Here is a 24,542-nt window from a genome sequence, read left to right as displayed (position 1 = left end):
GGAAGCCAGTGTAGGGAGGCTAGCACTGAGTAATATGATAACATTTTTGGGTTCTAGTCAGGATTCTAGCAGCCGTATTTAGCACTAACTGAAGTTTATTTAGTGCTTTATCCGGGTAGCCGGGAAAGTAGAGCAATGCAGTAGTCTAACCTAGAAGTAACAAAAGCATGGATTCATTTTTCTGCATAATTTTTGGACAGACATTTTCTGATTTTTGCAATGTTACGTAAATGGGGAAAAGCTGTCCTTGAAACAGTCTTGATATGTTCGTCAAAAGAGAGTAAAGCCGAGGTCCTTCACAGTTTTATTTGAGATGACTGTACAACCATCAAGATTAATTGTCAGATTCAACAGAAGATCTCTTTGTTTCTTGGGACCTAGAACAAGCATCTCTGTTTTGTCCGAGTTTAAAAGTAGAAAGTTTGCTTCACCATGTTTCATTGAAATGTACAGCTGTGTGTCATCCGCATAGCAATGAAAGTTAACATTATGTTTTCGAATGACATCCCCAAGAGGTAAAATATATAGTGAAAACAATAGTGGTCTTAAAATGGAGCCTTGAGGAACACCGAAATATACAGTTGATTTCTCTGAGGACAAACCATTCACAGAGACAAACTGATATCTTTCCGACAAATAAGATCTAAACCAGGCCAGAACTTTTCCGTGTAGACCAATTTGGGTTTCCAATCTCTCCAAAAGAATGTGGTGATCGATGGTATCAAAAGCAGCACTAAGGTCTAGGAGCACGAGGACAGATGCAGAGCCTCGGTCTGACGCCATTAAAAGGTCCTTTACCACCTTCACAAGTGCAGTCTCAGTGCTATGATGGGGTCTAATACCAGACAGAAGCATTTTGTATACATTGTTTGGCTTCAGGAAGGCAGTGAGTTGCTGCGCAACAGCTTTTTCTAAAAAAATTGAGAGGAATGGGAGATTCGATATAGGCCAATAGATTTATATTTTCTATTTTCTCTTTTTCAAGAGAGGCTTTATTACTGCCACTTGTAGGTACACATCCGGTGGATAGAGAGCCATTTATTATGTTCAACATAGGAGGGCCAAGCACAGGAAGCAGCTCTTTCAGTAGTTTAGTTGGAATAGGGTCCAGTATGCAGCTTGAAGGTTTAGGGGCCATGATTATTTTCATCATTGTGTCAAGAGATATAGTACTAAAACACTTGAGTGTCTTCCTTGATCCTAGGTCCTGGCAGTGTTGTGCAGACTAAGGACAACTGAGCTTTGGAGGAATACGCAGATTTAAAGAGTCCGTAATTTGCTTTCTAATGATCATGATCTTTTCGTCAAAGAAGTTCATGAATTTATTCCTGCTGAAGTGAAAGCCATCCTCACATGGGGAATGCTGCTTTTTAGTTAGCTTTGCGACAGTATCAAAAAGACATTTCGGATTGTACTTATTTTGCTCAATTAAGTTGGAAAAATAGGATGATCGATCAGCAGTGAGGGCTCTTCGATACTGCACGGTACTGTCTTTCCAAGCTAGTCGGAAGACTTCCAGTTTGGTGTGGCGCCATTTCCGTTCCAATTTTCTGGAAGCTTGCTTCAGAGCTCGGGTATTTTCTGTTTTCCAGGGAGCTTGTTTCTTTTTGACAAATGTTTTTAGGGGAGCAACTGCATCTATGGTACTGCGAAAGGTTAAATTGAGTTCCTCAGTTAGGTAGTGTCGGGTCTTTGGCTATGCCGGATTAAGTGATATGACATGCTATTCTATAAAATAATTTCTACGCAATTAATATCACATGATTGAGCTAATCATGTAAATGTAATTAACTAGAGAGTCGGGCACCACAAAATAATATTTATAGAGCTGTTATCTTCCGAATAAACTCTTAAAGACCTAGTAATATTTTACATCAATAGCAGTCAATACCAATCGTCATCTTAATTCAGTCTCATCTGAAAGTTGTAAATGATTTTATCTGCACGAACCCTGGCTAACAAGTTGAATCAGCAATATAAAATTGGGTTGAATTATTTATTTACTAAATACCTAACTAATCACACAGAATTACACATACACACAATTAATCATACCTTGATTACAAATTGCGTCATAAAGGAAAACATCCCTAGCGGGCGGAACAGATATGACAGCTTGTTACACAAAGGAAGGGTCTGGGTTGAGTGAAGGAGCGGGAAGACTGAGGAACAAAGGGAAGAAGCTGGGCTATCGTAAATACAGTATCTTATGCATTCTAAATTACCGCCCATTTGGAAAAGGAAAATGCAATAAATATTTACTCTGAGCTGCGCTTCGGTAGGTTGGTGGTAGATGGAAGGCCGTGTTTCCCAACCGAGTCCTTTGAAGAATGTCTCTGGTGGTCAATTGGATACGTTGTAGTAACGGCGTTGTGTGGTAGACGGGATACTCTGCCTGTTCCTTCCTAACCTGCGTTTGCAGCTGCGGTTGTGTTATATAAATATTCATACACATAGCTCATATAAACAAAGACATTCCGTCGTAAGAACACATACACCCAGCCAGAAGACTGACCCCCTCTTCCTTATATAAACACACATCTCATCTCCCTCTAACTGGCCGGTCCCAAGAGCAAAGAACTTTTGCTGTGCACCAATGGGGCCCGCTCTGGCTAGAGCAAGGCCCGCCTCCAACCCTCCGACCAGTCAAGAAGACCGAAACGACAAGACTCCACCTACTTTATTCTATGTATAAAAATGTGTGTAACCATTGTATAGGCCTCTTTTTCACCTGGCTCCTTGCCGAGTTATGTGAACTAGGTCCGTGCACGTAAAACTGCGGGACAAGATATCTCTGACTCATTAAAACTGTCTTTTGTTACAACTGAAATCCACTCTGTCCAGCGTCCGTGATTTGGTCTCAACTCTCCAGTATTTGAACACTAACAGAATTGGTAGCAGAGGATGGTTGTTCTTGAATTCGATCTATTATAAGTTAGTGTGAGAGGACGAGACTGATCACGGCTAAAAAATCAGACGGAAGAGTGACTTCCCCAGCCATTCATCTTGCCTCAGGAAATCTGATCGGAGCGCTCTATATAAAGGTGAGCAGAGCCCGTTATATCGAAATCTGCATATTGTATTATAGTCTAAACCAAATTTTGATCAGAAAGTACTGGGCGTGAGTATGAATCGGTGCCCAAATTTTTTACATAAGAACCTAAGACATTGATTAAAGATATCTTGTTTTGTAAAAAAAAAAATATATATATATATTCTTATTAATGGGCCTATACTCAGTTATTTTAATAGGAATGTGTGAATTGTGATTGACCAATGTGTTAAATTCCTCCAGGGACCCTATTTGTTCTGAAATCTGCATAGAAAACTGTCCTAATTATATATGTATTGGGTTGTGTATAGAGGTGACGTTAAATAGTGGCTGTGTTTTAACACGTAATGGACACAATTATGGATGTTGGAAATTCAATGAGAATTTCATACGAATGAATGAATTATAGATGAACCGAATCTGCAAGTTAGGTCTTGTGGAGGTGTGGTTATAGATGAACCGAATCTGCAAGTAAGGTCTTGTGGAGGTGTGGTTATAGATGAACCGAATCTGCAAGTAAGGTCTTGTGGAGGTGTGGTTATAGATGAACCGAATCTGCAAGTAAGGTCTTGTGGAGGTGTGGTTATAGTTTAATGATAGATGAACCGAATCTGCAAGTAAAATCTCCTGTTGATACATATAACATCGAATAGGTCTTGTGGAGGTGTGGTTGGATTGAATGAATCTGCATGAAAAATGCCCTATTAAAAAAGCTGTGTATTATTTAATAGGTTTTGTAAGAGGTGTAGTCGAGTAGATACAGGATATGTAAGTTTGGCCTTCCACTAGACAGAGATCGGGAATGATGTGGCTATTGCACATCAAACAATAAACATAAGATGAACCAGAGTTGACATTCCATGATTTGGAGATGGGGGAAATTAAATTGAAAGAAACGTTTGTCGCGGAGTAGGTTGGGATACGTAACTGGGCTATTAGGCACACGTGCTGAAAGACAAAGCCACCTTAGTATCGAATGGCCGTGCAACTTTGACAGCAGCCGGGCTGGAATACTGATTTTCGTTTTTTTTTTCATTCCTGTTGATATTGCCTAAAGTTTAAAATTATTCTGACAATTGCTATAGAATCGCTGGAATTTACTGATATAAGTTCATAAAGGAACTTACTGAATTGTTTCTAGAAAGTATTTAAATAAGCCGCCGAGCTTAGTACAGACTTTGTTTTACAGACGCTAAAAGCTACACACTGATTTTGGGGTTTTTCTATTCTATCCATATTTCCTAAATATATAGAATTATTCTGACAATTGCTATAGAATCGCTCGAATTTACTGATATAAGTTCATAAAGGAATTTACTGAATTGTTTACAGAAAGTATTTAAATAATTCACTGAACAACTTTTAGTTGTCTAGAAATTCTATCTATATTTCCTAAAGAGCTAGAATTACTCTGAAAATTGTTATAGAACCGCATATATTCACTGATATATTGTTCCAAAAGGAAATCGCAGAATCATTTATAGAAAATACCTAAACGAATCGCTGAACAAATTCAAATAAAATACCGGTGAAATACACACGTGGCGGGCGTCACATACTGATAACCCCCTTTGTCTCGACCAGGGACAGGCTAAGCATACAACGATAGAAATAAACACCACATAGTAAGAATTGAATATACCTAAATAACGCATTATACACATTATCAGACGAACTAGATAAAATGTCTGCAGCTACCACGCCCAAACTAAAATTCAATGATTATTTAGATCAGAGTATGATTGATAGAGCGGGAGGTAAAAAACAGTATGGGAAAGTGGAGAAAGTGTGGAAAGGATTACGGATAAGATGGACACAAGCAGGTTATTTTAGCGGAGGACCACCTACAGGGGGGAAACTCCAAGATATGCAGACAGAATTAGAGGACGCAGTAGAGCATGCAAAAGCGAGTGAGGCGGAGAGAAACAACATACACAGGTTCAAAAAAGTAGGTACAAGAGAGAGAGAGAGAGCAGAGGGGGAGCTCAAGATAGGTACATGGGCCATACAGGAGAGTAGGAGGGTGCTGCCCAAAAACACACCAGACATGATGGGCGTGGCTATTGTGGCGTCGGGGGATGTTAAAGCTCCGCCTGAGAACTTGCCCACGGCTCCCCCTGTGGCCGTTTCTCCCTCACTATATCCACAATTGACAATGGAGGCAGTTCAGCCCCAGCCATACTCAAAGGGACAAAATCACCGGAGCCCGTCACACAACCCATTCCTACCCAGGGCACCTCCCACAATACAGGCTCCAGTTCTGAGAATAGACCAAGGGGAGTTAAAAGGGGAAATTACCCTGGGGATAACGGCTGGCCATATGGTATGTGAACAGTTCGAAACTGGGATTCCAGGAGCAGGAGACCTCCCCCAGGAACGGAGGCCGCAATGCTCCTCTGTGAACTCTCTCACCTCTGAAACCAGAGGACACTTACAAACAAGATTAGATTCAAACCACTTCTATCAGACGGATAGGGAGGACTGTCATCAGAACATGGATATCGAAAACGAAGAAGAAATTGACATGGTGCTCACCCCAGCTCCGATGGGAGCTCCAAACGTGACTAAGATGCAGGAGCTGCTGAAATCATCAATAGCTCGAGCTAAGGAACTCAGGGAGCTAATAGCTAACCAAGATAACAACAGAGAGGGAGCCTACCGTGTGGAAGGCATAATGAGAGGAACAGTAACCAAAGTTACCGAATCAATGGGGTCCGAAACACTCCGTCGGTCCTCCAGAATTGCTGATAGAAGAGAGCGAGAGCAGGAGATGGCAGGACAGTACCCCCTGCGACCGACACCAGGTGATGCACACACTGTGGAGTACCAGCCCTGGAAAATGACTGATTTAACAACACTGATGGGACAGATGCCTAGCCTACATGGAGGAGCTTCAGCGTGGCTACTTCAACTGCAGACACTTACGTCAGGCCTGCAACTCTGCCTAGGAGACATGAAAGCACTTCTAGCAAGAGCCACCGACCACGGAACCATGGAGGCCCTCATGACAGCAGCTGACCTTGGATGGCGGGCCCCAACACTGCCCATAGACCACTTCCGTACCAGATTATGGGAAGTTCTACGGAGAGCATACCCTACAGAAAGAAACCATGCCACCTTATCCTCCTTTACAATCAACCCAGGTGAGCAACCTGCAGCATACCTGGACAGGGCTAAGACCACATGGAGATCGGTCCACGAAGAACCATTCGATCACACTGATACCACACTCAGCATGTGGAAGGAAATGGTGGTCAACGGGTGTCCCGGAGATGTTAAAACCAAACTCAGAGGAACGGTAGGGTTGTTTGCACTTCCTCTGACCCAATTCAACACTCATGTGCACCACCATGTGACCCAGCACAACAAGGAAAGAGGGGGTGCTGAGAGCCAGGTGCAGTCCCTCCAGGTACAACTCCTGAAACTCCAATTGAAGGAAGCACAACAAGGAGAAAAACCTAAGAAACAGATGGTGGCGGAAGAAACGAAGGAGCCGGGAACCAAAACAGACATCTCCCAAATCGTGGCACAGACTGTCTCTCAGATGATCCAACAGCAGGCAGCCCCACCACCCCAATACCCTCACCCACAGCAGTATATCCTGCAACAACAACACCCAGTATGGGCTCGACGGGGTCCCTACACTGGACAACACAGAGGGGGAAATTACCAGTGTTTTAACTGCGGAATTACCGGTCATTTTGCCAGAGATTGCATGAAACCACTCTCCCCGCAGCAACAGCAATGGAGAGCAAGAGGAAGTGGGGGAAACCCACCTCTGCAACATCAGCAACCAGGACCCACACCCATGCATCAGCAACAGCCAGCATACAACCACCCAGAATCTAGCCACATGCAGCAGGAGCAGCAAGATTACAACCAACCCTCCCACTTCAACACCTGATCACCCAGTAAGAATGATGAGGATGCCACTCCTGCCGATGACCACACTGTCTGAAGCCCAAGAAGTGTACTGGCTAAAATGCCTACCCACAGGGCCTGCCACCCCTCACATCCAGTTTAAGTTCAACCAACTGAAAGCTCAAATCTACACTCTGCACCCATATAAGACTCCCCAAGCTGAGATCCATTGCACACTCAATGCAACAGAAACTGATGACTGCCTCTACACTGCAGACTGGGACGAAGACATGATGCACCTGACCCCACCTATCAGGTGTTGTACCATTGGGTGTGGCCCAGAGGGGGTGGCAGCACCGGTCATCCTACGATCAAGGAACCTCCATGCACCCCTGGCCTGGACGGCTGAAGCATCAACAGCCATAGCATTCCTGAAAACAGATCTATCAGCGGCAGCAGCTCTGACTGCACCTGACTACAAGAACAAGTTCCATTTGGATGTTTCTGAAAGGGAAGGATTCACCTCATCCGTCCTATTCCAGAAACAAGAGGGGGAGAGAAGGGTCTTGATGTACTACTCTTCAAACTTGACCACATTGAGGTAGGACAGTCAACATGCTCCAGATACGTTGCTGCAGTAGCAAAAGCTATTGAAAAAACAGCTCACCTCGTGATGTCACCCTTCAATCAGCCATCATCCCTCAACCAGCATCGGCCAAATTAGCTGAAATCATCGGATTGACGCAGGTCCTCATCAGAGGAAAAGGAAAGACTGAATATCTATACAGACTCAGCCCATGCCCATGAAGCAGGCCACACTGATGGACCCAGAACTTTTATGAGAAACACATGGCCCCACACACGAAGGCAAACTAAAGACCCTCCAAAAAGGCCTCGCACATCTGGTGGCACCCTCACATAAAAAATATGACTGACTTATTTTATGACGATGATTTATTTTGTGACGAATGCAATGGTTGTGACAGACACAACCCAAAGAAACCATATCAAACACCAATGGGCTCATACGTAATACCTAATGCATGTTTTCAGGATATTAGTATAGACTACACCGACATGGGCCCCGAAAATTTATCTAAAGGCAAACTCTATCTCCTAGTCATAGTAGATAGGTTCTCCAAATGGGTAGAGGCAATAATAACAAAAGGGGAGGATGCTAGGTCAGTCTTTAAGTGGCTACAAACCAAACTAATACCCAGGTATGGCATCCCAAGACAAATCAAATTTGACAAATGGCTCACATTTAACAAACACCTGAGACAGGTGGAAGAAAGATTTGGCATAACCCACAGATTTGGATCTGTGTACAGGCCCCAATCCCAAAATCTGGTGGAACGTCAAACCAAAAGCTAAGATAGCTTTGGGATAATGACTGGTAGAGTCATGCATGGTCCACCAAGGGAGGGAGGTCATATGCCCGCCCTTGATGTACAACAAATTGTAATGTCTAATTATGTGAAAAAACTGACGGTTCTCTCTGCAGCACTCTCTACCCAGGTTCACAAGGTCCAGGAGGGGGAGCTGCCGGGGGACACGACACTACTGAAGGTAAAGGTTGGTGACGGGGTGAGGGTTACAGTCCACAAGAGAAAGTGGCTGGAACCCAGGTGGACTGGACCGTACGAAGTGAAGGAGGTTACTTCACACTCAGTCCAGGTCAAAGGTAAATCAGGCACACCTTGACACCGCCTTACACATTGCACCCCAGCCCCAATTCCTTCTAGAACACTGACTGAAGTCAGAGCTGATTTGAGCGGCCTAAATTCGATTCCAAATGAAGACACTCCTTCCTCAGGTGATGCGGCATCAAACTCCGCCTCCCCTGAGAAGGGAACCTCGCCCAGTTAGAGGGAAATTTCTCCCTCTCTGGGTGAGGCTGGGGATATCTGGTCCCTTATTTGTGATATTCATACTGATATTTGGAGTAACCCTAGGACTTTCACATGGTTAATTGAACAACTATTTCACCCTGCCACATCACATACACCAACCCCTACACATGTCCCTAACTCCTTTCCTGATATCACTCCCTCCAATCACTCCCGTCCCAAACGTAGCACTACACCTACAGACCCACCATGCAAATCAGACAAGGTTAGGAGCACCACCTTATGTATACCCACGATTGCAACCGCCACCTTTCTGCTATAGTTTTCACGTCTAATAGATGTGAAGAGGGGGATTTGTTATATAAATATTCATACACATAGCTCATATAAACAAAGACATTCCGTCGTAAGAACACATACACCCAGCCAGAAGACTGACCCCCTCTTCCTTATATAAACACACATCTCATCTCCCTCTAACTGGCCGGTCCCAAGAGCAAAGAACTTTTGCTGTGCACCAATGGGGCCCGCTCTGGCTAGAGCAAGGCCCGCCTCCAACCCTCCGACCAGTCAAGAAGACCGAAACGACAAGACTCCACCTACTTTATTCTATGTATAAAAATGTGTGTAACCATTGTATAGGCCTCTTTTTCACCTGGCTCCTTGCCGAGTTATGTGAACTAGGTCCGTGCACGTAAAACTGCGGGACAAGATATCTCTGACTCATTAAAACTGTCTTTTGTTACAACTGAAATCCACTCTGTCCAGCGTCCGTGATTTGGTCTCAACTCTCCAGTATTTGAACACTAACAGAATTGGTAGCAGAGGATGGTTGTTCTTGAATTCGATCTATTATAAGTTAGTGTGAGAGGACGAGACTGATCACGGCTAAAAAATCAGACGGAAGAGTGACTTCCCCAGCCATTCATCTTGCCTCAGGAAATCTGATCGGAGCGCTCTATATAAAGGTGAGCAGAGCCCGTTATATCGAAATCTGCATATTGTATTATAGTCTAAACCAAATTTTGATCAGAAAGTACTGGGCGTGAGTATGAATCGGTGCCCAAATTTTTTACATAAGAACCTAAGACATTGATTAAAGATATCTTGTTTTGTAAAAAAAAAAATATATATATATATTCTTATTAATGGGCCTATACTCAGTTATTTTAATAGGAATGTGTGAATTGTGATTGACCAATGTGTTAAATTCCTCCAGGGACCCTATTTGTTCTGAAATCTGCATAGAAAACTGTCCTAATTATATATGTATTGGGTTGTGTATAGAGGTGACGTTAAATAGTGGCTGTGTTTTAACACGTAATGGACACAATTATGGATGTTGGAAATTCAATGAGAATTTCATACGAATGAATGAATTATAGATGAACCGAATCTGCAAGTTAGGTCTTGTGGAGGTGTGGTTATAGATGAACCGAATCTGCAAGTAAGGTCTTGTGGAGGTGTGGTTATAGATGAACCGAATCTGCAAGTAAGGTCTTGTGGAGGTGTGGTTATAGATGAACCGAATCTGCAAGTAAGGTCTTGTGGAGGTGTGGTTATAGTTTAATGATAGATGAACCGAATCTGCAAGTAAAATCTCCTGTTGATACATATAACATCGAATAGGTCTTGTGGAGGTGTGGTTGGATTGAATGAATCTGCATGAAAAATGCCCTATTAAAAAAGCTGTGTATTATTTAATAGGTTTTGTAAGAGGTGTAGTCGAGTAGATACAGGATATGTAAGTTTGGCCTTCCACTAGACAGAGATCGGGAATGATGTGGCTATTGCACATCAAACAATAAACATAAGATGAACCAGAGTTGACATTCCATGATTTGGAGATGGGGGAAATTAAATTGAAAGAAACGTTTGTCGCGGAGTAGGTTGGGATACGTAACTGGGCTATTAGGCACACGTGCTGAAAGACAAAGCCACCTTAGTATCGAATGGCCGTGCAACTTTGACAGCAGCCGGGCTGGAATACTGATTTTCGTTTTTTTTTTCATTCCTGTTGATATTGCCTAAAGTTTAAAATTATTCTGACAATTGCTATAGAATCGCTGGAATTTACTGATATAAGTTCATAAAGGAACTTACTGAATTGTTTCTAGAAAGTATTTAAATAAGCCGCCGAGCTTAGTACAGACTTTGTTTTACAGACGCTAAAAGCTACACACTGATTTTGGGGTTTTTCTATTCTATCCATATTTCCTAAATATATAGAATTATTCTGACAATTGCTATAGAATCGCTCGAATTTACTGATATAAGTTCATAAAGGAATTTACTGAATTGTTTACAGAAAGTATTTAAATAATTCACTGAACAACTTTTAGTTGTCTAGAAATTCTATCTATATTTCCTAAAGAGCTAGAATTACTCTGAAAATTGTTATAGAACCGCATATATTCACTGATATATTGTTCCAAAAGGAAATCGCAGAATCATTTATAGAAAATACCTAAACGAATCGCTGAACAAATTCAAATAAAATACCGGTGAAATACACACGTGGCGGGCGTCACATACTGATAACCCCCTTTGTCTCGACCAGGGACAGGCTAAGCATACAACGATAGAAATAAACACCACATAGTAAGAATTGAATATACCTAAATAACGCATTATACACATTATCAGACGAACTAGATAAAATGTCTGCAGCTACCACGCCCAAACTAAAATTCAATGATTATTTAGATCAGAGTATGATTGATAGAGCGGGAGGTAAAAAACAGTATGGGAAAGTGGAGAAAGTGTGGAAAGGATTACGGATAAGATGGACACAAGCAGGTTATTTTAGCGGAGGACCACCTACAGGGGGGAAACTCCAAGATATGCAGACAGAATTAGAGGACGCAGTAGAGCATGCAAAAGCGAGTGAGGCGGAGAGAAACAACATACACAGGTTCAAAAAAGTAGGTACAAGAGAGAGAGAGAGAGCAGAGGGGGAGCTCAAGATAGGTACATGGGCCATACAGGAGAGTAGGAGGGTGCTGCCCAAAAACACACCAGACATGATGGGCGTGGCTATTGTGGCGTCGGGGGATGTTAAAGCTCCGCCTGAGAACTTGCCCACGGCTCCCCCTGTGGCCGTTTCTCCCTCACTATATCCACAATTGACAATGGAGGCAGTTCAGCCCCAGCCATACTCAAAGGGACAAAATCACCGGAGCCCGTCACACAACCCATTCCTACCCAGGGCACCTCCCACAATACAGGCTCCAGTTCTGAGAATAGACCAAGGGGAGTTAAAAGGGGAAATTACCCTGGGGATAACGGCTGGCCATATGGTATGTGAACAGTTCGAAACTGGGATTCCAGGAGCAGGAGACCTCCCCCAGGAACGGAGGCCGCAATGCTCCTCTGTGAACTCTCTCACCTCTGAAACCAGAGGACACTTACAAACAAGATTAGATTCAAACCACTTCTATCAGACGGATAGGGAGGACTGTCATCAGAACATGGATATCGAAAACGAAGAAGAAATTGACATGGTGCTCACCCCAGCTCCGATGGGAGCTCCAAACGTGACTAAGATGCAGGAGCTGCTGAAATCATCAATAGCTCGAGCTAAGGAACTCAGGGAGCTAATAGCTAACCAAGATAACAACAGAGAGGGAGCCTACCGTGTGGAAGGCATAATGAGAGGAACAGTAACCAAAGTTACCGAATCAATGGGGTCCGAAACACTCCGTCGGTCCTCCAGAATTGCTGATAGAAGAGAGCGAGAGCAGGAGATGGCAGGACAGTACCCCCTGCGACCGACACCAGGTGATGCACACACTGTGGAGTACCAGCCCTGGAAAATGACTGATTTAACAACACTGATGGGACAGATGCCTAGCCTACATGGAGGAGCTTCAGCGTGGCTACTTCAACTGCAGACACTTACGTCAGGCCTGCAACTCTGCCTAGGAGACATGAAAGCACTTCTAGCAAGAGCCACCGACCACGGAACCATGGAGGCCCTCATGACAGCAGCTGACCTTGGATGGCGGGCCCCAACACTGCCCATAGACCACTTCCGTACCAGATTATGGGAAGTTCTACGGAGAGCATACCCTACAGAAAGAAACCATGCCACCTTATCCTCCTTTACAATCAACCCAGGTGAGCAACCTGCAGCATACCTGGACAGGGCTAAGACCACATGGAGATCGGTCCACGAAGAACCATTCGATCACACTGATACCACACTCAGCATGTGGAAGGAAATGGTGGTCAACGGGTGTCCCGGAGATGTTAAAACCAAACTCAGAGGAACGGTAGGGTTGTTTGCACTTCCTCTGACCCAATTCAACACTCATGTGCACCACCATGTGACCCAGCACAACAAGGAAAGAGGGGGTGCTGAGAGCCAGGTGCAGTCCCTCCAGGTACAACTCCTGAAACTCCAATTGAAGGAAGCACAACAAGGAGAAAAACCTAAGAAACAGATGGTGGCGGAAGAAACGAAGGAGCCGGGAACCAAAACAGACATCTCCCAAATCGTGGCACAGACTGTCTCTCAGATGATCCAACAGCAGGCAGCCCCACCACCCCAATACCCTCACCCACAGCAGTATATCCTGCAACAACAACACCCAGTATGGGCTCGACGGGGTCCCTACACTGGACAACACAGAGGGGGAAATTACCAGTGTTTTAACTGCGGAATTACCGGTCATTTTGCCAGAGATTGCATGAAACCACTCTCCCCGCAGCAACAGCAATGGAGAGCAAGAGGAAGTGGGGGAAACCCACCTCTGCAACATCAGCAACCAGGACCCACACCCATGCATCAGCAACAGCCAGCATACAACCACCCAGAATCTAGCCACATGCAGCAGGAGCAGCAAGATTACAACCAACCCTCCCACTTCAACACCTGATCACCCAGTAAGAATGATGAGGATGCCACTCCTGCCGATGACCACACTGTCTGAAGCCCAAGAAGTGTACTGGCTAAAATGCCTACCCACAGGGCCTGCCACCCCTCACATCCAGTTTAAGTTCAACCAACTGAAAGCTCAAATCTACACTCTGCACCCATATAAGACTCCCCAAGCTGAGATCCATTGCACACTCAATGCAACAGAAACTGATGACTGCCTCTACACTGCAGACTGGGACGAAGACATGATGCACCTGACCCCACCTATCAGGTGTTGTACCATTGGGTGTGGCCCAGAGGGGGTGGCAGCACCGGTCATCCTACGATCAAGGAACCTCCATGCACCCCTGGCCTGGACGGCTGAAGCATCAACAGCCATAGCATTCCTGAAAACAGATCTATCAGCGGCAGCAGCTCTGACTGCACCTGACTACAAGAACAAGTTCCATTTGGATGTTTCTGAAAGGGAAGGATTCACCTCATCCGTCCTATTCCAGAAACAAGAGGGGGAGAGAAGGGTCTTGATGTACTACTCTTCAAACTTGACCACATTGAGGTAGGACAGTCAACATGCTCCAGATACGTTGCTGCAGTAGCAAAAGCTATTGAAAAAACAGCTCACCTCGTGATGTCACCCTTCAATCAGCCATCATCCCTCAACCAGCATCGGCCAAATTAGCTGAAATCATCGGATTGACGCAGGTCCTCATCAGAGGAAAAGGAAAGACTGAATATCTATACAGACTCAGCCCATGCCCATGAAGCAGGCCACACTGATGGACCCAGAACTTTTATGAGAAACACATGGCCCCACACACGAAGGCAAACTAAAGACCCTCCAAAAAGGCCTCGCACATCTGGTGGCACCCTCACATAAAAAATATGACTGACTTATTTTATGACGATGATTTATTTTGTGACGAATGCAATGGTTGTGACAGACACAACCCAAAGAAACCATATCAAACACCAATGGGCTCATACGTAATACCTAATGCATGTTTTCAGGATATTAGTATAGACTACACCGACATGGGCCCCGAAAATTTATCTAAAGGCAAACTCTATCTCCTAGTCATAGTAGATAGGTTCTCCAAATGGGTAGAGGCAATAATAACAAAAGGGGAGGATGCTAGGTCAGTCTTTAAGTGGCTACAAACCAAACTAATACCCAGGTATGGCATCCCAAGACAAATCAAATTTGACAAATGGCTCACATTTAACAAACACCTGAGACAGGTGGAAGAAAGATTTGGCATAACCCACAGATTTGGATCTGTGTACAGGCCCCAATCCCAAAATCTGGTGGAACGTCAAACCAAAAGCTAAGATAGCTTTGGGATAATGACTGGTAGAGTCATGCATGGTCCACCAAGGGAGGGAGGTCATATGCCCGCCCTTGATGTACAACAAATTGTAATGTCTAATTATGTGAAAAAACTGACGGTTCTCTCTGCAGCACTCTCTACCCAGGTTCACAAGGTCCAGGAGGGGGAGCTGCCGGGGGACACGACACTACTGAAGGTAAAGGTTGGTGACGGGGTGAGGGTTACAGTCCACAAGAGAAAGTGGCTGGAACCCAGGTGGACTGGACCGTACGAAGTGAAGGAGGTTACTTCACACTCAGTCCAGGTCAAAGGTAAATCAGGCACACCTTGACACCGCCTTACACATTGCACCCCAGCCCCAATTCCTTCTAGAACACTGACTGAAGTCAGAGCTGATTTGAGCGGCCTAAATTCGATTCCAAATGAAGACACTCCTTCCTCAGGTGATGCGGCATCAAACTCCGCCTCCCCTGAGAAGGGAACCTCGCCCAGTTAGAGGGAAATTTCTCCCTCTCTGGGTGAGGCTGGGGATATCTGGTCCCTTATTTGTGATATTCATACTGATATTTGGAGTAACCCTAGGACTTTCACATGGTTAATTGAACAACTATTTCACCCTGCCACATCACATACACCAACCCCTACACATGTCCCTAACTCCTTTCCTGATATCACTCCCTCCAATCACTCCCGTCCCAAACGTAGCACTACACCTACAGACCCACCATGCAAATCAGACAAGGTTAGGAGCACCACCTTATGTATACCCACGATTGCAACCGCCACCTTTCTGCTATAGTTTTCACGTCTAATAGATGTGAAGAGGGGGATTTGTTATATAAATATTCATACACATAGCTCATATAAACAAAGACATTCCGTCGTAAGAACACATACACCCAGCCAGAAGACTGACCCCCTCTTCCTTATATAAACACACATCTCATCTCCCTCTAACTGGCCGGTCCCAAGAGCAAAGAACTTTTGCTGTGCACCAATGGGGCCCGCTCTGGCTAGAGCAAGGCCCGCCTCCAACCCTCCGACCAGTCAAGAAGACCGAAACGACAAGACTCCACCTACTTTATTCTATGTATAAAAATGTGTGTAACCATTGTATAGGCCTCTTTTTCACCTGGCTCCTTGCCGAGTTATGTGAACTAGGTCCGTGCACGTAAAACTGCGGGACAAGATATCTCTGACTCATTAAAACTGTCTTTTGTTACAACTGAAATCCACTCTGTCCAGCGTCCGTGATTTGGTCTCAACTCTCCAGTATTTGAACACTAACAGTTGCTAACTCAACGGCTAGGAGGTTTCACTTCTATAGTGAATAAGAGTTCAAAGTTCATACCATTCGCAACCAAAGCTCACGCTGATGTTGGCTTCGTTCTGTAGTTATTATCTGAACTATTCTGACATAGGACCGTCGTCCTACATCCCTGGAACAGGAAGTTACAGTGCCTTGCGAAAGTATTCGGCCCCCTTGAACTTTGCGACCTTTTGCCACATTTCAGGCTTCAAACATAAAGATATAAAACTGTATTTTTTTGTGAAGAATCAACAACAAGTGGGACACAATCATGAAGTGGAACAACATTTATTGGATATTTCAAACTTTTTTAACAAATCGAAAACTGAAAAATTGGCCGTGCAAAATTATTCAGCCCCCTTAAGTTAATACTTTGTAGCGCAACCTTTTGCTGCGATTACAGCTGTAAGTTGCTTGGGGTATGTCTCTATCAGTTTTGCACATCGAGAGACTGACATTTTTTCCCATTCCTCCTTGCAAAACAGCTCGAGCTCAGTGAGGTTGGATGGAGAGCATTTGTGAACAGCAGTTTTCAGTTCTTTCCACAGATGCTCGTTTGGATTCAGGTCTGGACTTTGACTTGGCCATTCTAACACCTGGATATGTTTATTTTTGAACCATTCCATTGTAGATTTTGCTTTATGTTTTGGATCATTGTCTTGTTGGAAGACAAATCTCCGTCCCAGTCTCAGGTCTTTTGCAGACTCCATCAGGTTTTCTTCCAGAATGGTCCTGTATTTGGCTCCATCCATCTTCCCATCAATTTTAACCATCTTCCCTGTCCCTGCTGAAGAAAAGCAGGCCCAAACCATGATGCTGCCACCACCATGTTTGACAGTGGGGATGGTGTGTTCAGTGTGATGAGCTGTGTTGCTTTTACGCCAAACATAACATTTTGCATTGTTGCCAAAAAGTTCAATTTTGGTTTCATCTGACCAGAGCACCTTCTTCCACATGTTTGTGTGTCTCCCAGGTGGCTTGTGGCAAACTTTAAACAACACTTTTTATGGACATCTTTAAAAAATGGCTTTCTTCTTGCCACTCTTCCATAAAGGCCAGATTTGTGCAATATACGACTGATTGTTGTCCTATGGACAGAGTCTCCCACCTCAGCTGTAGATCTCTGCAGTTCATCCAGAGTGATCATGGGCCTCTTGGCTGCATCTCTGATCAGTCTTCTCCTTGTATGAGCTGAAAGTTTAGAGGGACGGCCAGGTCTTGGTAGATTTGCAGTGGTCTGATACTCCTTCCATTTCAATATTATCGCTTGCACAGTGCTCCTTGGGATGTTTAAAGCTTGGGAAATCTTTTTGTATCCAAATCCGGCTTTAAACTTCTTCACAACAGTATCTCGGACCTGCCTGGTGTGTTCCTTGTTCTTCATGATGCTCTCTGCGCTTTTAACGGACCTCTGAGACTATCACAGTGCAGGTGCATTTATACGGAGACTTGATTACACAGAGGTGGATTGTATTTATCATCATTAGTCATTTAGGTCAACATTGGATCATTCAGAGATCCTCACTGAACTTCTGGAGAAAGTTTGCCGCACTGAAAGTAAAGGGGCTGAATAATTTTGAACGCCCAACTTTTCAGTTTTTGATTTGTTAAAAAAGTTTTAAATATCCAATAAATGTCGTTCCACTTCATGATTGTGTCCCACTTGTTGTTGATTCTTCACAAAAAAATACAGTTTTATATCTTTATGTTTGAAGCCTGAAATGTGGCAAAAGGTTGCAAAGTTCAAGGGGGTCGAATACTTTCGCAAGGCACTGTATATTGTCGTCAAGGGCTTATATAGGAAGGGAGAGGAGGGCATGTTTGAAAAGTTTTATAACCCATGTCCCTTCACAGGGCGGGCCACTGATTGAGCAGCCCTATCTTATGAAAACCCACATCTCACATTTTAGAAGCTAAAATCACATTTCATCCCATCACAAATAATTTAATATTCAAACATTTAAATTGAACAACAATTCCATGTGAATCCGATAACTCTGATGTGTAGACTTTCCACTGTAGAGTTTGTCATTTTATCATTGATGAGAATGTCTCAGATGACAACCGAACTGACATCATATTCATTAAGTACCACCGCATATGTTCAATTGTTCGGATTACCAGAATATTGTTCATTTCCCCCCACATACTGATGTTCCCAGAATCTCTATGTTAACCAAGGGTTTTGCAAATGTAACCTCAGTAGGGTAGAGAGAGGAAAGGGGGGGGAAGAGGTATTTATGACTGTCATGACAGTAGTTAACTGATTTTTGTCCTCTGACGTCCTTGGGTAGGCAGAGGGAGTCTGGAAGGGCATCAATGAATCTTTGGGTTGTCTGAGAACTTATAGCATGACTTCTGATGCTCCTTGGTTGTGGTCTGAGCAGATTATTTGTTGCGATTGCAAAATAAAATGGTCGTCCGATAGTCCAGGATTATGAGGAAAAACATTAAGATCCACAACATTTGACAGTTGTATAAAATCGAGCACACAGCCATGCAATCTCCATAGACACACATTGGAAGCAGAATGGCCTTACTGAAGAGCTCAGTGACTTTCAATGTGCCATCATCATAGGATGCCACCTTTCCAACAAGTCAGTTCGTCACATTTCTGCCCTGCTAGAGCTGCCCCAGTCAACTGTCAGTGCTGTAATTGTGAAGTGGAAACATCTAGGAGCAACAACGGCTCAGCCGCGAAGTGGTAGGCCACACAAGCTCACAGAACGGGATCACAGAGTGCTGAAGCATGTGGCGCATAAAAATGATCTGTCCTCGGTTGCAACACTCACTACCGAGTTCCAAGCTGCCTCTGGAAGCAACATCAGCATAAGAACTGTTTGTCGGGAGCTTCATGAAATTGGTGTCTGTGGCCGAGCAGCCGCACACAAACCTAAGATCACCATGTGCAATGCCAAGCGTCGATTGGAGTGGTGTAAAACTCACTGCCATTGGACTCTGGAGCAATAGAAACGCGTTCTCTGGAGTGGTGAATCACTCTTCACAATCTGTCAGTCCGACAGACTAATCTAGGTTTGGCGGATGCCAGGAGAACGCTACCTCCCCCAATGCATAGTGTCAACTGTAAAGTTTGGTGGAGAAGGAATAATGGTATTGGGCTGTTTTTCATGGTTCGGGCTTAGTCCCTAAGTTCCAGTAAAATAACATTTTAACACTACAGCATACAATTCCATTTTAGATGATTCTGTGTGTCCAACTTTGTGGAAACAGTTTGGGGAAGACCCTTTCCTGTTTCAGCATGACAATGCCCCCGTGCACAAAGCGAGGTCCCTACAAAAATTGTTTGTTGAGATAGGTGTAGAAGAACTTGACTGGCCTGCACAGTGCCCTGACATCAACCCCATCGAACACCTTTGGGATGAATTGGAACGCGACTGCGAGCCAGGCCTAATTGCCCAACATCAGTGCCCGACCTCACTAATGTTCTTGTGGCTGAATCGAAGCAAGTCCCTGCAGAAATGTTCCAACATCTAGTGGAACGCCTTCCCAGAAGAGTGGAGGCTGTTATAGCAGCAAAGATGGGAACAACTCAATATTAATGCTCATGAGTTTGTAATGAGATGTTTGACGAGCAGGTGTCCACATACTTTTGGTCATGTAGTGTATGGCCAATATACCAAGGATGTGTCCAGGCACTTCACATTACGTCGTTTCATGAGCTAAAATATCCCAGAAATGTTCCATATGCACAAAGAGCTTATTTCTATCAAATGTTGTGCACAAATTGGTTTACATCCCTGTTAGTGAGCATTTCTCCTTTGCTAAGATAATCCCACCACCTGACAGGTTTGGCATATCAAGATTATGATTAAACAGCATGATCATTACACAGGTGCACCTTGTGCCGGGGACAATAAAAGGCCACTAAAATGTGCAGTTTTGTCCATAACACAATGCCACATATGTCTCAAGTTTTGAGGGAGCATGCAATTGACACGCTGACTGCAGGAATGTCCACCAGAGCTGTTGCCAGAATTACATTTTTATTTCTCTACCATAAGCCGCCACCAACATCGTTTTAGAGAATGCCCAACCGGCCTCACAACCGCAGACCATGTGTATGGTGTTGTGTGGGCGAGCGGTTTGCTGATGTCAACGTTAAAACTAATGATGGATAAAAATATGTTTAGTAAAAGTCAAAGATAATTTTTTATTTATTTTTATTTCACCTTTATTTAACCAGGTAGGCTAGTTGAGAACAAGTTCTCATTTACAACTGCGACCTGGCCAAGATAAAGCATAGCAGTGTGAAGAGACAGCAACACAGAGTTACACATGGAGTAAACAATAAACAAGTCAATAACACAGCAGATTTTTTTTTATAAAAATAAAATAAAAATGAATGAGTCTATATACATTGTAGAGGTGGATCAGGGAATCACCCGCAGCAAGAGCAACATCATTGATATATGCAGAGAAAAGAGTTGGCCCGAGAATTGAACCCTGTGGCACCCCCATAGAGACTGCCAGAGGACCAGACAACATGCCCTCCGATTTGACGCAAAGTAGTTGGAGAACCAGGCAAGGCAGTCATTAGAAAAACCGAGGCTACTGAGTCTGCCGATAAGAATACGGTGATTGACAAGAGTCAAAAGCCTTGGCCAGGTCGATGAAGATGGCTGCACAGTACTGTCTATTATCGATGCCGGTTATGATATCGTTTAGTACCTTTAGCCTGGCTGAGGTGCACCCGTGACCGGCTCGGAAACCAGATTGCACAGCGGAGAAGGTACGGTGGGATTCGAGATGGTCAGTGATCTGTTTGTTGACTTGGTTTTCGAAGACCTTAGATAGGCAGGGCATGATGGATAAAGGTCTGTAACAGTTTGGGTCCAGGGTGTCTCCCCCTTTGACGAGGGGGATGATAATAGTTTCACTATAGTTGTAGTTTTTAAAATTATTTTATATTGTTTTTTCATTATTCGTTTTTTATTTCAGTTTACTATAATAAATTTGCTACTGACTGAATCAAATCCCATTAGTCTCCAGCTGCACAACATACGTAATCAATTTGAGCACCAGGCGTGCCCATATAGCCAAGTATGATAAATTACATTGACAAGATGGTCGACTGACTGCTCTAACAATGTAAATACATGTCCGCAAAGGCGAAAGGCAGACCTAAAGCGGCGAGATTAGTTGGGAACATTCTAGTCAATTATCTTTTGTAGAAAACATCAATACACAACTGCCAAGTACCTCAACTCCAAGATGACTTCATCCACGGAGTTGAGCGCAGGCTATAGTTGATTTTTTCTAAAATGAACCTCCGACTCCTTTGATTCTATATGCAGACCATACTCATAAAATAAAATGTATAAACTCTTACTGTGTACCTATGTTTGTCCTCTACTGTTGCGTGCTTTTCTTTGTTTGAAATCCATACTTTTGCATAAAACTTTAATCAAATAAAACCACCAACTATTTTCTCATTGCCGTTTCTCTAAATTGGCAACTCGGCTCGAATGCACGTACCAATCGACTCTCAACAAGGAAACAGTCTGTGGTTGTATTTGATGAACATTTCATTAAAACGTATGAATTTCAGCAAACAAAGGCACGTAACAGAGGATAGATATAGGTACACGGTTAGTGTTTAAGAATTGACATGTTGAAGTATCAGCTGCATAGCGACTTGAAGGAGTCGCGGTTCATTTAAAAAACTTTAGTCTGCTCTCAACTTTGTGGACGAAATACTTGGCAATAACCAACTAAGCATTATGAAACTTTTATTCGATAAAGTAAGCCTCACCTATCAAAATAGCAATTCACTCTAATCTTGACCATCTTTGATACTCAATAGGCAGGTTTCCATTGATTCAGGTTTATTAGACAAAAGCAGTGTCGCAGCAGACATTTCGGCATGTGTAATGGAAACTGCAGGACTAGGAAAACTTTTGTTAAAGATGGACAACCTCTTGATCCGTTCGAGAGGGGTAGATTTGTATTTTGTTTAACTTTCTTTATTGCGACAAATGATGGAAACCCTTTGGAAATAAATTATTGCAGAAAAATTGAAGGTACACGGGCATTTGATGTCATCACATAACTAACTATAAATCAATCAAATGTATTATTAAAGCCCTTTTTAAATCAGCCAATGTCACAAAGTGCAATACAGAACCCAGCATAAAACCCCAAAAGATGTAGAAGCACTATGGCTAAGAAAAACTCCCTAGAAAGGCAGGAACCTAGGAAGAAACCAGGCACTGAGGGATGGCCAGTCCTCTTCTGGCTGTGCCGGGTGGAGATTATAACAGTACATGGCCAAGATTTTCAAAGGTTCATCGATGACCAGCAGGGTCAAATAATAATAATCACAGTGGTTGTAGAGGGTGCAACAGGTCAGCACCTCAGGAGTAAATGTCAGTTGGCTTTTCATAGCCAATCATTCAGAGTTAGAGACAGCAGGTGCGGTAGAGAGAGAGTCGAAAACAGCAGGTCCGGGACAAGGTAGCACGTCCGGTGAACAGGTCAGGGTTCCATAGCCGCAGGCAAAACAGTTGAAACTGGAGCAACAGCACGACCAGGTGGACTGGGAACAGCCAGGAGTCATCAGGCCAGGTATGGTCCTCAAAGAGAAGAGAGAGAAAGTTAGAGGGAGCATACTTAAATTCACACAGGACACCGGATAAGACAGGATAAATACTCCAGATATAGCAGACTGAACCTAGCCCCCGAGACAAACTATTGCAGCATAATTACTGGAGGTTGAGACAGGAGGGGTCGGGAGACACTGTGGCCCCGTCCAACGATACCCCCAGACAGGGCCAACCAGGCAGGATATAACCCCACCCAATTTTCCAAAGTACAGCCCCCCACACCACTCGAGGGATATCTTCAACCACCAACTTACTACCCTGAGACAAGACCGAGTATAGCCCACAAACAGGAAGATCACGTCAGTGACGCACCCCTCCTATGGACGGCATGGAAGAGCACCAGTAAGCCAGTGACTCAGCCCCTGTAATAGGGTTAGAGGCAGAGAATTCCAGTGGAGAGAGGGGAACCGGCCAGGCAGAAACAGCAAGGGTGGTTCGTCGCTCTACTTCCTTTCCGTTCACCTTCACACCCCTGGATCAGACTACACTCAATCATAGGACCTACTGAAGAGATGAGTCTTCAATAAAGACTTAAAGGTCGAGACCCGAGTCAGCGTCTCTCACATGGATAGGCAGACCATTCCATAAAAATGGAGCTCTGTAGAAGAAAGCCCTGCTTCCAGCTGTTTGCTTAGAAATTCTAGGGACAATAAGGAGGCATGCGTCTTGTGACCGTAGCATACTTGTAGGTATGTACGGCAGGACCAAATCAGAAAGATGGGTAGGAGCAAGCCCATGTAATGCTTCGTAGGTTAGCAGTAAAACCTTGAAATCAGCCCTAGGCTTAACAGAAAGCCAGTGTAGAGAGGCTTGCAGTGGAGTAAAATGATCTAATTTTTTGGTTCTAGTCAAGTTTCTAGCAGTTAGTGCTTTGTCCGGGTACTTTGTATGTTCTTCAAAAGAAAGATCATGGTCCAGAGTAACGCCGAGGTTCTTCAGTTTTATTTGAGATGACTGTACAACCATCAAGATTAATTGTCAGATCCAACAGAATATCTTTGTTTCTTGGGACCTAGAACTAGAATCTCTTTTGTCCGAGTTTAAAAGTGCCACTCCACATTTCATTCTAAATGCCTAATACTTGCAAAATAATAAATGCAAACTCTTTGCAGGACAAGGATTGCCCTGACTTTCAAGAATGCCTTAATAGCTTCGCCTTGCTTTTCTGGTTGGCTAGCAAGTTTCACCATCCAATTATTTCAGATCTTGAGCCCACCAGTTTGAAGTCTTAAACCGGGAAATTAGTGACCTCTGGTTGGTTCAGCCATCCTATCGGAAAAATGTATGGGAAAATAATGCTTAAAATAAGTGCTAAAGCTAACACATTTCGTTATATTAGATAGTAACAGTAATTTAACATTACGATTATGAATTATGAAGCCTTTGTGCTTTTTTTAAATGACATACATTCTTCAAAATTCACAAAAAGTGATGTTAGCTGATGAAGATTATCTCAGAGAACAAAACGTATGAAATATAAACCCGTGTTTCCTTCATACCTTATTTTTGGCGTTTATCCAAAAACCCTACAAAAATGCCATTCATTTCCCCAATAAGTTTTTTCCAACGAACCATGATAGGAGTTAGTGCCTACAATAAACCCCCATCACTATTTCTCTCTATGTGAGTGCAAATTT

This window comes from Oncorhynchus clarkii, chromosome 12 (assembly GCF_045791955.1).
Source record: "Oncorhynchus clarkii lewisi isolate Uvic-CL-2024 chromosome 12, UVic_Ocla_1.0, whole genome shotgun sequence".
NCBI classification, from domain to species: Eukaryota; Metazoa; Chordata; class Actinopteri; order Salmoniformes; family Salmonidae; genus Oncorhynchus; species Oncorhynchus clarkii.
The sequence above is the reverse complement of the archived record's forward strand: the minus strand, read 5'-3'. Positions refer to the sequence as shown.